The sequence below is a fragment of the Bactrocera dorsalis genome, chromosome 3 (assembly GCF_023373825.1).
Source record: "Bactrocera dorsalis isolate Fly_Bdor chromosome 3, ASM2337382v1, whole genome shotgun sequence".
Classification (NCBI taxonomy): domain Eukaryota; kingdom Metazoa; phylum Arthropoda; class Insecta; order Diptera; family Tephritidae; genus Bactrocera; species Bactrocera dorsalis.
In genome coordinates this window covers 37804557-37821006 of record NC_064305.1, presented here as the reverse complement: position 1 = coordinate 37821006, position 16450 = coordinate 37804557, and the positions used below count along the sequence as shown (strand labels likewise).

Genomic DNA, 16450 nt, shown 5'->3' with positions numbered 1-16450 from the left:
ATGTTGTCCGGATGGATGAAAACACTCCAGCTCTGAAAGTATTCGACGCAGTACCCGCCGCGGGAAGCAGAGGAAGAGGAAGACCTCCACTCCGGTGGAAGGACCAAGTGGAGAAGGACCTGGCCTCGCTTGGAATATCCAATTGGCGCCACGTAGTGAAGAGAAGAAACGATTGGCGCGCTGTTGTTGACTCGGCTATAATCGCGTAAGCGGTGTCTACGCCAGTAAAGAAGAAGAAGAAGACAAATATAAAAAAGATATTATTGTACCCACAGTAAAACTATTATTTGCCGATTTTGCTTACTGATGTATTTCTGCATCACAATTATAACGCTCGTATTTACTGTAACTGTTATCGAATTCTAAATAAAACCAATGTAATGTGTTTTCTTACCTTTATCCTCTCATAAATCACTTATAGCACGTAAAAATACTATTAACTAACCACCAATATGAAATTACAATTTTACCGCCAAAGTGTGTATTTGTAAGTGGCGCGCCAAGGTGTCAAATTATTAAAATTAAAAAGTGAAATGTCATATGAAAGTTTGCGTTCAAAACCAACACAGATACTTTTAGCACCTAATAAAAGTAAAAAGTACTGTGTTTGAGTTACCGTTTAGAAATTATGTAAGGAAGAAAACACTGATGTATATATACATCATCATGCATTTAAGGGTTAAGCACTCATTAAATTTACTTTCTAAGTCGATGAATTGTTCAGCCACTGTTACCACCATGATTTGGTTGCTGTCTTCTTAGCAAACCGTCATAAATTAGGTTACATAATAGTGGGGCTAATACTGAGCCTTGGGGTACTCCACTCAAAATAGAGTAGCTCCTGGTGCCTTCGTCCATACCAAAATCAGCCTTATGTTTTTAAAAGTACTCGTTATAATGTTTATACGGTGCGTATTTCATCCAGGGCTTTAATTTTGTGTGTCCATTTTGCCGAGTTGAACGTATTTTTTGCATCCAGGGTAATAAGGGCGCATCACTTTTTGCATCTTTTGCACTTACTGCACATTTCGATAACTTCTCGTAGTGCTTCAGTAGCGGGTTTCTTTTATATAAAGCAGTACTGTCTCTTATATATAACGTTCATCCGTGCAAGCTGTTTATTATTGAAGAAAAATTAAGATATCTCGATGAAACTTGGTACATACAAGACTCCATTAATTGGAAACGTATAAAATTCCGTAATTAAACACAAAAATAAGATATAGAACTGTAATTTGGTACAAATGTTAGCAGTGTGGTCTAAAAATCTTTTTTGAACTCCTTTTAACTTTCTGTTGAAGAACTCGACGTAAAATGAGCCAAGTCGTTCCATACGTCAGTCTGAGTTGTTGTGAGCCGATTATGTTGACAACAGGTTGAGAGAAGCGCGCGAAACACATTGTTTACGGAACTTGAATTTTCGTAATAAAGTTGAACGATTTGTAAACGTTGTTCAGGCGTGAGTCTCACGACAGGCGTGAGTCTCACGACTCAGATACAGATTTTTTTTTTAATATTTTAAAATTTATTGTGGTTATGGGAAAGGAGTTTACTTTTTTCAGTTCTAGTGACAGTATTTTCTATACACTAGGAAACAGGAACTACTTAGACCTTTTTGTACTAGTATACCTTTTCTTGCTTTTTTAAGCTTTTATGCACACAAAAATACTTGGAGTTTTCTGAATAAAAAACGCACGTTGGTGGCTTTTATGGCTCTAGGTGTGCGAGGGTACGGTATTGTTTGCATTCCTTCTTTTCCTATTTTTTTCTATTCTCCTTGGCCTCAACCACAGGTTTGTTTGCGAACATATTTTTGTGCTTCAAGTGTTTATGTATTCAAAGGAGAGGGACTCCTCTGCAGTAAGTTTTACACAAGTGCATAAATGTTAATAACGCAACTGTGTGTTGGCCTTTGTGCTCGTGCACAAAGTGTGTGTGTAACCTATAAAATAACCGTTGGGCAACAAACAACGCCGGCGACTTAACTATTTCGGAATTTATGACCATTTGGGTTTTACTGGAATTTTGTTGATATGTTTAGCATTATATGTACAAACACACAAACATATTCACACACGGGCACAATGCATTTGCACTTACAGTTCGGCAGTGCAACAACTATTGTTTCGATATCCTTGTTGATGTGTTTGTGTTAAAACCAAGGCATCTTCAACGTTGTTGCCGAGGTGTTTTATAAGCGAACATTTACTGCACTTTTGCATGCATTAAAAGCTATCCTTATGTAAAAAGCATGTGTGTTTTTGTACTTTTATATTTGTAAGTGTGCGAGCTTTGGTATGCTGCGGAGAAATCTCGGTTTTAGGTGTGAAAAATAAAAGGATTTATATGTCAACGTGGAAAGAGTACCACAACAAAAAAGGCTAGCTGCCACATATCCGTATAAACAATGTTGTTGGTATGGCAATTTTTGAAGTTGTTGTACCTATATTTACGGTTGTTGTTATTATTACTACTTTTCTTGTTTTTCCGTCCGGCGCACACTCGATGCCGACGCTCCTAAGCTACAATTTGCTGAGATTGCATTTGCTACTTGCCGCACACGTGGCATGCAACATGTGGCCGAATGTTGGAATACGACTGTACATGGCAATTCGCTTAAGCCGCTGGCAGTTAAAAACTGCAGTTCATACTTTCTTTTACTGTCCTTCTCCTCCTCTAAGGTTCACTTTTTGTTCCCGTTTGTTGTTGGTTCTGTTGTGGTTCTACTCCGAATTCGAAAGAAATATAATCTTGTTATTGTGATTGCATAAAAAGTGTAAAATTGTCGTGAATCTCCATTTGACAGTGTTGCAATTTATTGACCAATATGGATTAGGTCTACTCATGCTTTGCCGTCGTTGCAGTTATTGTTGCTGTTGCATTAGAACCCATACTCGTACACTACGTAAATGACGTTTCAAAAATGGATTGCACGCTAGAGCCGATTAGCTTTTGCAGGTAGATTTGCACAAATCCAAGCACACACCCATGCATGCACACATGCGCTCTTCTTCAGATCTGAAGAAGCCACCGCTGCTGGATCAGCAAAAATATGTGAAAATGCCGACCAAGCAGGCAAAGGTGGAAAATCTGAGCAGTTTCAAAATAATGAAAATCCCAATATTTTCTGCAAACTGGGTAAAAAAATTAAAGAGCTCGAAAGCATGATGTCTGGTCAGAGACATATTAACCAAGCTATGCGTGATCTGTTAAGCTGTATAACAAGCTTGTATGACAAGGCTGAAAAGCAAGAAAACCCGTCAAAAAAAGTTATGGTAGAAAAGGCGTCGCAGGTATCCGCTATCAAAAGTGATAAAAATGCCCCAAAGAGTCCTCGCGAGATATTGGGATATTTGCCACCAACGAAGAAGCCGAAAAATATGATTCATAAAGTGCAAGCAACATATAGTGAGGTCACTGAATGCATGCACAAAGACAGTTTGGGAGTCAAGCCCGCAGGCGAAAAATGGGTAGACGTTGTCAGAAAGAAGAAACCAATTGAAAAGAGAATAAGATCGAAACCAGACGCTATTATCTTAACAAAAAAAGAGGGAGCATCGTATGCAGATATACTGAAAAAAATAAAATGCGACAGTGGCCTTGAAGAACTGGGATCAAACGTGAGGTATATTAGAAAAACCCTCAAAGGAGACCTACTAATCGAATTAAAAAGTCAAACAGAAAAGAGAGCCGATACGTTCGAAAGTGCCCTAGAGGGAGTTATTGGTGATATGGCCGTAATACAGCCAAAAACTCATAATATTACCATTATGTGCAAAGACTTGGATGAGATAACCACCCCGGAAGAAATCTGCGAGGCATTACAAAAGGAGTGTGGGATCCAAAACCTGGGGAAGCAAAATATAAAAAATTTGCGGAAAACTCGAAGTGGCACTCAAATTGCGCTTATATGCCTACGGGCTGAGGATGCCAAAACTTTGCTTAAGTGCGGTAAAGTAAAGATCGGGTGGTCTATTTGTCGTCTCCGGGAATTTTCACCTATTACTCGTTGTTTTAGGTGTTTCCAACTAGGACATATCGCACACAAATGTAGGAGCCCCATTGATAGGTCATCCCTTTGTACTCGTTGCGGAACCGCAGGTCGCATGGCAAAAACATGTACGAATTCCCCGAGTTGTATGCTCTGCAAAGGGGAACACTCTGTTCTGAGTACGGCCTGTCCTAAATACGCAGATATGTTGAAGTCAACGGAAAAATGAAGATACTGCAACTCAATCTTAATCATTGCGCTGCAGCACAAGACCTTCTAAAACAGACGGTGCTAGAAGAAAACATAGATGTCGCCATATTAAGCGAACAATATTCTCAACGTTCGGAAAGCACGTGGTGTAAAGATATAAGTGGCAAAGCAGCAATATGGGCCTGCAAAGGACAAGTCTTCACATCTCGCTCCAAAGAAACCCATAATGGCTTTACATGGGCGAATATACAAGGAATATTTTTTGTAAGCTGCTATGCTCGACCTAGCGCAACAATTAGCGAATTTGAAGATTTTCTCCTGGAGTTGTCTCTAGAAATCAGAAGCAAATCGCCAATAATAATAGCGGGAGATTTCAACGCATTGAGTAGTAGAATCGCTTGGGGTAGTAGAATCACAAACCATCGTGGTCGCCTCATTTTAGAATTCTTGAGTCAAACAAACCTTATGATTATAAACAGTGGGACACAAAATACCTTTCAAAAGGGAAATAAAGGATCAATAATAGACCTAATGTTTGCTAACGATGCGCTTAGCAGGCATATAAAGTGGAAGGTGACAGACATGTATACAAATAGCGACCACATGGCTATAATTGCCGAAGTTTCGCTCTCCCAGGAAACGGAACTCTGTCGTAGAAATACTTGTCGAAAACGAAGCTGGCGGCAAAAAGACTTTGATATTGGCGTTTTTGAGAGTGTTTGGAGTGAGGCAAAATCATCAGGCGTAGATGCCGCCCACTTAGTATCCGCTGTGCAGAAAGAGCTAGTTGCAGCATGCGATGCAACTATGCGCAGGACGAGGTGCAATATAAATAGGAAGCCGGTATACTGGTGGAACGACGAAATCACCAAGCTGAGGAAGCTCTGTCACTCAGCTAGACGCCGCCACCAGCGTAACCAGGGAGGTGATAACGAACTTAGCCTCAGAGAATCATTTAAATATCAGAAAAAGCTCCTGAAGTCAGCCATCATCCGTAGTAAGAGATCCTGTTTCGAAAAGCTCTGTGAAGAAGCGAACATAGACCCCTGGGGAACGGCATACAAAATTTGTATGTCGAAGTTTAAATACAAGTCTCAGCAACCTAAGAACGCATCCTTTATGAAAAATGTGGTCGAAGCGTTATTCCCGACACATGCCTCCATTTCCTATACTAAACGAAACGAAGCTACGGAGCTACCCCTATTAGTCACAGAAGACGAACTTTTGGCTATTGCGAAAAAAATCAAAAACTCTAAAGCGCCCGGAATAGATGGTATACCAAATAGAGCCCTTAAGGAAGCCATAACTCTAAGACCTAACTTATTTGTTAACATGTACAATGCGTGTATATTAGAAGAGGTGTTCCCTGATCCGTGGAAGATACAGCGTCTGGTTCTACTCCCAAAGCCAAAAAAGCCACCAGAAGAACCTTCATCTTATCGACCTCTTTGCATGCTCGACACAATTGGAAAAGTGTACGAAAGCATTGTAAGAAACCGCTTGGAGTTAGCAATCCAAAAAGCCGGCGGATTATCAGAGAGACAATACGGCTTTATTAAAAAGAGGTCCACTATTGACGCACTAAGAGAAATAGTTGATACTGCAAAATGTGCAATAAGCGGAAAAAGATGGAAAGGTGGTAGGAAAAAATACTGCGCGCTAATAACCCTGGATGTGAAGAATGCGTTCAACTCCGCAAAGTGGGAAAATATAATAAAAGTTCTACACGATATACATGCTCCTCAGTATCTGATAAATATTATAATGAGTTATTTTCAAAATAGGAGATTGCTATACGAGACGGACGAGGGAACTCAGAGCTACACTATCTCCAGTGGAGTACCGCAAGGCTCGGTTTTAGGCCCGCTGCTATGGAACCTGATGTACGACGGGGTGTTAAGAATACCGCAATCAAAAAATGTGAAAACAGTCGCTTATGCGGATGACCTCATAGTGGTAGCTGTAGCTAAACATCTGGATGACCTCCGGATCAAATGCAATGACAGCATAAATGGTCTGCGCCGATGGTTTACTACTATGAGTCTAGAGCTGGCTGAGCAGAAAACAGAAGTCCTGCTCATAAGCTCAAGGAAAATTGAGGAGAAAATATCGCTGACCATCGGAGAATGTGAGATTACTTCACAGCCGCAGTTGAAGTATCTTGGGGTAATAGTGGACTCAAGACTCAAGTTCAAAGAACACTTGAAAAATGCGACAAGTAAAGCAAATAGAATATATAATGCGTTGTCTAGAATGATGGCAAATAAAGGCTGTGTGCGTTCCGGCCGACGATGTTTGATAGCTAAGGCAATAAGTTCAGTGATCCTGTATGCGGCTCCAATATGGATACAGGCACTAGAAACAAAATCATATGCTAGACCAATCAACACTGTGCATAGGCTTTCAGCAATACGAGTGATAAGTGCTTTCCGAACCATTTCAAATGACGCTGCTGAGGTATTAGCCAGTATGGCACCGATTGACATCCAGGGGGACGAATTCGCGCGAATATATAATTTATCAGACACGTCTACCACAGCAAAAAGAGAAGAGAAAATAAAAAGCATTGCAATGTGGCAGCAGCGGTGGCAAACTTCATGCAAAGGACGGTGGACTTACCGACTGATTTCGGACATACACTCGTGGATAGGTAGGAAACATGGAGACCTGGATTTCCACCTTACCCAAATACTCAGTGGGCATGGTTGCTTCAGAAGCTATCTCTTCAAATATCGTCATGACATTAGTCAATACTGTCCGACGTGTACAGAGTGTATAGAAGACTCTTAACACGTGTTCTTTTATTGCCCACGGTTTTCAAGTATAAGGGAAATATTGAAAATCACCCTGGGAGGTAGTATCACGGTGGAAAATTTGACTGCACATATGTGTGAGTCCTCTGTAAAGTGGAAAGCTGTCAGTAGAGCGGCAAATCTAAATATGACAAAGTTGAGACATTTAGAACCGATTAGGCGTCAGTCAGTCCGTGCATTAGAGGAGACTTAATCGTCTTCTTCTCTCCCATGAAGTAATACTTTGTCCAGTGGTCCCGTGGGAGAGACATGAGGTGGGAGTAGGTTAGGTTTAGCGGATTAAAGTCCCGCACTCCGGCTTTCGATGCTTCCTCCTACTATAAAAAAAAAAAAAAAAAAAAAAAAAAAACACATGCGCTCTGAGCTTATTCAAAATTATTCGAAATGTGTGGCGCCTAAAAGTAAATGTCTCCTATGTAATTTTTGTGCACATAGAAATAATAACGAATTTTTTCGGGTACAAATTTATCATGTGCCATATTTTTTTTTTGTGGTTAGGAAATTGCATTTACCTAAATCTTTTGAAAGTAGCAGCTGCAAATAATTACGAGTCAAATACTTATTATAAATTATGGAGCAATATCCCTTTGTTGATGCTATGGGATTTTTCTTTCCCGGCGTCTGTGTATTGATTGAGAGTGGAAGCAGAACTTTTCACTCATGTATATAAATGATCAGCGTGTCGAGCTGAGTCGATTTTGCCTTGTCGATGTGTTTGTGCCCAACAAGATACTCATTTGTCGCAACCGCCGATATCGGAGCACTATAGCATATAGGAGCCATACGAATTGAACGATTTAACGGTTTTTACTGTTTTCTTTCTTCAGAATTTGAATGTTTATTCAATAAACAAATGTACAATAGTATGTCCACTGCCCCCCTGAAGCTGTAAGATTTTCGCACCATTCTGGCAATTTGTTGATTCCACCTTAAAAGAACTGCATCGGCATGGTGGCCAAAAATGAATTAAGCCAATCTTTGATTCTCTCTTCTCTCGTGTTCCAGTGAGGGCGTTCGGTATCAACCAGGAAAAATCGTAATCAGGTAGTGAGCCGCTGTTTTCCAAATATTAAATTAACCAATCTTTCAATACGAGCCGACCGTTGCCATGATGCAAAATTTTTCTATCTTTTTTTTAATAACAAAAACTTTTACCAAGTCGCAAATTCTGGGTGTTAATCACTCGCTTCAATTTGGTGAGTTGTTGTTGTTAGCCTTCCCCATTAAAGGTTTCACCCGGGCTTTGAAGTTCGTAATAAAGCACACCCTACTGATCTCATTAAATACAACTCATTACTTTGGCGTTATGCCTGTTCAGCTTTGCCCATTATTTTTTTTATGTAGCGTTCAAGTAGCATATCTTACATGCCAAAACATTTTTCAAAGTCCCTCAGCTTTATTTAATTTATATGCAAATTTTCTTGAATACATACAGCTGCTTTTAAACTTTTTCAAATGGCTGCTTGTGTGACTCCTAAAGATTCTGCGAGATCACTTCTTCGAAAATCACCACTTTTAAGTCAGTTAAGCCACTTTGGCAGGTGGGCTCAGCTAGAGCATGTTCAGCATAAACTTTTACCAATAATGAAAATCGGCTGAGGTTTTCCTTCGTTCTTCTTCATACTGAGACAATGAAGAAGAATTCTCTTCAATATTGAAGTTATATATTACACATATGTATATATAAATAATCTGGGTTACGAGACACGTTGAAATCCGGGTAAGTGTCTTTACGTCCATGCGTCATTCCGTTAAAGCTGTAACAAGAGTCAAAATTGAGATATCGTGTTTAATGGTAAAAGTATAAAGACGAGTTATGAATAGGACCACTGCCATGCCCACAAAAAAATAATCAAAAGCCTAAAAAATACGTTAGCTAAGCATTATTGAAGATATAAAACTGTAAGTTCGACAATGTGAAAAAGGATGAAATCGGATCAAAACCGCACCTACTTCCGATATAATAGTTAAACAAAACTATTTAACTACTAAAACCGCGATAAATCAATAAATAAATGCTTCAGAGATAAGAGATTTCACATCCAAGAAGGTAAAGGATAGTTTTACAAGAGTCTGTGCCTAATATGGGCAAAGTGCGTGGCACCGCTAACAATTAGGTTAAAATCCAGATCAATTTCGACCAAATTCCCAAAATAACAGGCGACATCAAATAAAACTTCGCCTTCTTCCAAAAAATAGTGTTCTCAAGATTTTTCATCTTATGTCCAAAAAACACAGGGTTTGTTCGGAAAGTAATAGGACTGAGTCGATTAAAAAATTCACTGAACCAATCGTTACCATTCTTTAAAAACTTTCGAAATAGGCTACTTCTGCGTCGATACTGCGTTGCAATCTGGTGAATATGGTGGTTGATCGATGGTATGTATTGCGTTTTTGGCGTTAAAGTCGGTCACAGTCGTACCCTTTTTGAAACAAGTTCATCTTTATCTGGACATGTGAAGTAAAAATACGTTTCATACCCTAAATATCCACCAAAATCATTCGAACGGACTCGCGAGAGGTGAGAAGCTCTTACCGTCTTACTAAAACTTGCCTGACGATACTAAGCAACATATCCCTAATTTTTTTTAATATTTTCATCAGTTGAACAGGTCCCGGTAGTCCAAAACGAGGTATGTCCTAAACGAACTCTCGACTGTCTGTAAAGGCTTTGTACCAGTTGTCTTTTTAATAAAACTGAATCATCGTAAGCATTTTCCAACATTCGCAACGATTCCGCACACAAAATTTGGTTAAAAATACAAAAATTTCGATATTTTTATCCATTGTAAAAATCGCAACGCACTACGAAGGTGTGCCGACTTAAGCAGCTGCTGTAACCAAACTTGACAGATCGCGCCCATATCTGGAGTAGTAATTGAGTGCAGTCCTACCAACTTAGCTGCACACATGTGTTTGAAATATGTATTAACCTTGGAATTTGATTACAATTTCCGGGTGCAAAACATATATACAATCAAAGTCGTAAATATATTTTTTTAATTTGTATAATTTTCAAATTGTTATTTTAATTGCAACTAGCTCATGATTTACTTATATAAGTACCATTACGATTATAATTACTATTACAATTACATTTAAAGCCAACTAAATAAACGGAAATTACAAAGTATATTTTTATTATTATTATTAGCATTTAATTAAAAATTAAAACAAAACTTTTAAATTACTCACACGAAACTCGAAAACGCCACACATTAAATGCTGGTGCTATTTAGTGTACAAATTTGTATGTGTATATCTTGCAAATAATTATCATACATGTGGGATTTGCCACCCCAACACGCTTCCAATTATAATAACGACATTTCACACAGTTTTTAGAATTACACAGTTTTAGAATTTATTGTGGAATTTTTAATCAAATTACAATTTCTTATTACAATTTGCTGCTTATAGTTTGTAATTACAGTTTAATTACTATTTTTATCAAATTGCAGCTGGCAATGACATTAATATACTACATGCAGTATACTACTATACTGTATCTGCCAGAATACCAAAATGAGACTCCTGACTAACAGAGTCACTAAATTACTATTGTGACAATTAGAGACATGAGACAATCGTCTCAAGCAGAATACCGATATAAATATTATATCAAATTAAAGTATAGCGCGAATTAAAGTGTGATTTCAGAAAATGCCGAAAATACAAGATTAAGTAAAATACCGAAGAAACACTTTACGCCGACGACATCAGTTTAACGACTAATTCTTGCTTTTGGTCTTATTGTCTATCCCAGCTATCCGTCTTCGTTGGCGGAGTTGCCTTCAATCTATATTCCCACATTCTGCCGTCCTGATGTGTTATTCGTCCCGAATGACGAACTCCATGGTTTAATAAATTCACATATAGTACTTGTCTTTTTGGTCCTTCGTCATTTCCTACCTTCTCTACCTCATATCTCCTGTGGTTTAACTTAGCGGTTATAACGTATGGTCCAAGATATTTAAGTTTTAATTTTGTGTTCGTTCCGAATTGTGTTTTCTTTATCGCGACAAGTTTTCCTACCTTATACTCCTTTTCTGCTTTTCGATTCTTGTTAAAATTTGTATATTTTCTTAAGATTTTTCTCTAATTATGTCTCTTCCTAAGTTCAATTCCTCTAAAGTTAATTCGTCAAGTATTTCTTTTAAGTCCGGTAAGTTTCCTACGCGCATGTATGTATAAGCCAGTAAGAACTTTGAAAGGTGATGCTTTCGCACTTCTCGGAGCTGTACTATTTATGATTTGCTGAACTTTTTCGACGTGGCTGTACCAGTGAGCTGGTTCACTATGGCGTAACTTCGCAAGCATAGGTATAACTATTTTGTGGACTCTTTCCACCTGACCGTTTCATCGCGGAACCCCTGTTGTTATCTGTAAATGCTGTACATTTTCTTGTTCGCAATATTTTTGAAATGCGTTTGAAGTGAATGCACCTCCCCTGTCCGTAATTACGCGTTTCGGATTACCGAAAACTGCCGCTTGCTTCAACAATCTGTCAGTCACCTCTTCTGCCCCTGTAGATTTCGCTAGGTATAGCCAAACAAATTTACTAAATGCATATATGACAACTCGTAAATGGTTATACTTTTTACGAGTTTCTGCCAATGGACCGACGTGGTCGATATGATAGGTGCCTAAGGGTTCACATGCTTTATCGATTGGATTCAAAAGTCCTTCTTTTTTCCCTGACTTGGCCTCGAAGACTGTGCGTTCCACGCATCTTCCAATTACTTTACCAATTTTAGTTTTTAATCTTGGGATTTTCAATGATATCTTGCGATTTCTTTGTTGCAAAATGGCCCTGATTGTGAGCTATACGTATTATTTCGTCTTTCATTGAGGTGGGTATCACTAAAAGTTCTTTGTCGGGGTCTTTATATCAAATTTCATTTCTCAAAAAGTAATCTTCGTATTGTTCGTTTACCAAAATTTTTTTAACAGCCTTAATCCACTCATCATTTTCCTGTGCCTCTCGTAGTCTAAAGTTTGGCGAGTCTTCGATTATTAAACAATATGCTCGGCTGAGTGCATCGATATGCCTCATACGTGTTCCTGCTCTGTGTTCTACGGTGTAATCGTATTGTTGAAGATATATTGCCCATCTCATTATTCTGTAACGTCACGTTTATTCATTGTCAATGCGAAAGCATTGCAGTCCGTCACTATTTTAAACTTCAAGTCCCTGAGATAAATTCGCCACTTTTTTACCGACATAATTACTGCTAATACTTCCAGTTCATAAGAACTATACTTTTCCTCTGCTGGGGTCGTCTTTCTGCTCATGCATTCTATTGGAAGTAATTGTTGATCTTCTACGTCTTTCTGTAATAACACTGCCCCATAACCATATTTCGATGCATCAGCATGAACCTCTGTATATGCTGTCGGATTAAACAAAAATTTTTCAATAACTCCGTTAGTGGTTTAGCTATCACGGAGTAATTACAAACGAAACGTCTAAAAAATGATGTTAATCCTAAGAATCGTTGAATTTCCTTCTTACTTGATGGTATCGGAAACTTTTCAACAGCCCTTGTTTTCTCACTTGAAGGCAATATTCTGCCATTTTCTATAATGTAATCTAAAAAGTGTATTTGCCTCCTCAAAAATTGGCATTTTCACCATCTGATATTCAATCCGTTTTCACTTGCTCGATTTAAAACGACTTTAAGCTTTTCTATTCCCTCATTTTTATCTTTGGCCGGGATAACAATGTCGTCCATATACACGATTATCGTGCCATCTCTCAACAAGTCATAGAAAATTGCCTGGATGAAACTACAAAACACTGCCGGCGAATTAGATATACCAAACGGTACGAAACAAAATTCATACTGACCCGTTTGCGTCACGAATGAAGTGAACTTCGTAGAATCTGGTTCTATCGGAACATGGAAAAATCCATCCCTTAAATCTAATGTCGTAAAAACATATGCACCATATAACCTATCGAGAACTTCACCGATAACTGCCATCGGAAGATTATCTCTTATAATTTTCTCATTTATTTTCCTATAGTCTACGCATAACCTTTTTCATCCATTTTTCTTAGTCGTTAGTACAATCGGTGAATAGTATTCCGAGGTACTCATACGGATGATGCCTTCTTTCAGCCAAGCTGCTACCTGACTGCTTACGAATTCCTGGTCTTAAAACGACATTTTACGCGGGCGTTGATAAACTGGTAATTAGTCCGATAAGATTAATTTCATTTCTACGATTCTCGTATTGGTGACTTTTCCGGTTTCCTAGGTTCATAAGTTTTTATTGACTTTTCAATTACCCTCACATTTTCCTTACTGATATTCGATAAATCTGCGTTTCCCCGCTCGTCAATTTCCTTAAAATCGCTTGTTAAACATAATGTTTCAAATTCTTTAAACCAAAACGCTTTTCCGCCGATGCTATTCTCAGCATCCGTTTCATTACTTTTTTGCATCTCGTCCACAGAAGTGATATTGCTACCTGTTACCGCAGCAACAGATACGACTGATACCGCAGCATCATCTGTCGCACATGGCCTACCATCACTCTCGACATCTTTTCTCACTACCGTAACCGCAGCCAGTTTTCGTTAATGGCTTAAAGAGAATTTCCTTATTAACAACAAGTTCAAATTTCATTAGAACATCGCATCCTATAATTGCAGCGTATCGTATATCCCTTTATTTTACCACATGAAAAGCTATTTTCAACAAAACTTCATCCACATATGTAGATTTCAGTATCAAAGCAACCCAATGTCGTGAATTTGCCTTTTCCTGCTCCACTCAAATGTAACTTCTTCTTTCCTAGTTCTACGTCACCTAACATCATAAGTGTATATATGTAGCATTTTTTAGAGTTCCCCAATCTCTCACTCCCACTAACCCATACGCTAATATTTTAGCAGCGCCATTCAATAGTTTTTTCGCATAAACAAACTTTTGAAGCTCATCCCAATTCACTGTGTCAGCCACATCTTCAAACTCAACAATCCAATGATTGATGTCTATGGAATTGTCACCAGTAAAAGAGGATACGCTATCTCTGATATCGCGAAGTGTAAAAGCAACCCTTTCTGTTCCTTCCGTACGTGTTGCATTTTCCCTTGCGTTAGTCACGGTCGTATAAGAATGTTCGCTTTCACTCATATCGTCACCCTGATCGTTTATTCGGTTTTTATTAAAATTCCCTATCAGTCTAGTTTGTAAATCTTTTTTCAGTCCATGTATATTTAAATTAAGATCCCTTAATTTCGTTCTCAACTCCTCAACAGTCATCGCGCGTATTTCTTCGATATTCATCAAGAACGATAGAATATAAGATTACGACACTAGTTTACCGTTAGTTTTTTTCGGTTTAGCTCGTGGCAATTCTTACAAAAACAAATACATTGTGCAACAATTTCGTGACGTAACAGTTTTGCGTTGAGAAGAACAAGCATAGAAATGCATACAAATTGTAAACAGAAAAGTAAACACTTTTGGAAATTCCCAAAATAATATTAATTCATTCGTCTTTGCAAGAAAAATTTCAGTGGAATGTTTAGAATATTGTTGCGAGAAGAGATATAAGTAGTTTTAGGCACATCCACAATAAATAGATTGTTCTAATGAAGAAAACCAGTGAAAGTGTACTGTTGTATTTATTTAAATTTCTAAGCATAAATATATTAATTTTCTAAAATGAAATGTGCAGTGGTTTGTTGTAATAACTATTATGCAATTAAAGGTTTGAAAAGGAGTTTTTTCAGTTTTCCGGCCGAATTAAAAGTTGCCAAAAAATGGGTCTTATTTTGCAAAAGAAGTGATATATTTAATACTAAATCCTCTTTAATATGCAGAGATCACTTTATTCAAATCTTTTCACTCAACAATATTCAATCGCTTCACTAAAACTTTTCATTAAAATCGAAAGAATTAATAATATTTTGCGAATTTACAAAAGTCTTAATTTTTCTGTTTACAATTTGCAAGCCATTTGACAGTTTTTCACTCTTGTTCTTCTCAACACGGAACTATGACGTTTCGTAATGGCGGTCGTCGTAATCTTTTATTCTATCATTCTTGGATATTCATTTTATTACAAAAATTTTAACTTATATGTACATATGTACATAAATATATAATCTATATCTACATAAATAAAAATTAATCGCCAAAATGTATGTACGCTCATCACTTTCATACGACTGAACCAAATTTGATAATTCTTTTTTTTGAATGTTCGTTGAGGTTCAGGGATGGTTTATGCGGAGAAAAAAACTCGAAAAATTGTCGGAAAACCCCTAAAAACGGCTCTTTTCTTTTTCCCATAGAAACGAATGAATGTTTGTTTATTAGCAACGCTAAGGGAACGACTGAACCAATCTTGATGAAATTTGCAGAGAATGTTCTGCGTGGATTGGGGTAGGTTTAGAAGTAAAAAAACCTATATGCTTTTCTTGAGGAAAAGTCGGAAAATTGGACAATACCAAAAAGTTAATTTTTTTCATACAAATTTTTTTTTCAATTTTTTATTGTTTTGTTTTTCAATTATTTGAATCGTTCAAATTTGTCGTTTGCTTCAAAAATTTTTGAAAATTATTCAGTGAAAATGTTATGTGTTTTTCACACAAAGTGATCAATTACATATTGAAATTTGTCACGATGCCATGAAGAGTTCGCGCTAATATCGGTTGGCGTTCTTTTTGGCGACGATTCTTTCTACCTTCGGTTGCTATTGATAAATGTACGCGGTTCGACTTCATTTTAGTCATTGCCTACTGTGAATGATACGGTATTATTGAAAATTATTCAGTGAAAATGTTATGTGTTTTTCACAAAAAGTGATCAATTACAGATTGAAATTTGTCACGATGCCATGAAGAGTTCGCGCTAATATCGGTTGGCGTTCTTTTTGGCGACGATTCTTTCTACCTTCGGTTGCTATTGATAAATGTACGCGGTTCGACTTCATTTTAGTCATTGCGTACTGTGAATGATACGGTGCGTGCAACTTTTTGAGAAGCAAGCCAGCAATTACAATGATAATCACTGGAATGCAAATGCCTTCAAATCCGCGTCTATTATGGGATACGAAAACATTTTACATTGTATTCGCTAATAATTAGAAATGGGTCATTTCCGGTTGATACTTCCGGTAGTTTGCTATCAATTCCATCTGCCTCTTATCAATTCACGAAAGATGAACTCATGACGAATGTTTATCCGAACATTGGCCAAATTATCGTAACTATAATTCCTTAAGTGCACGCGAAATGTTAGCTGCCAAAAATACCGATGTTGATGACTTAAACTGGAAGATTCAATGTCAAATTCCGGTAGACTTGCGCTCACACAAATCCATCGATCGTCTTGACAATGAAGACGATGCCGTGAATTATCCAGTGGAATTTCTAAACTCTTTGGAGAGACTTGGTATGCCACACAGTGGTGCCAGA

The 16450-nt window shown here is 37.8% G+C and overlaps 1 pseudogene; it reads left to right on the top strand.

Moving 5' to 3' along the window:
- Window positions 1-13604, top strand: part of LOC125777572 (uncharacterized) — a 32400-nt pseudogene extending 18796 nt beyond the window's left edge.
- The last annotated feature ends 2846 nt before the right edge of the window (window positions 13605-16450 follow it).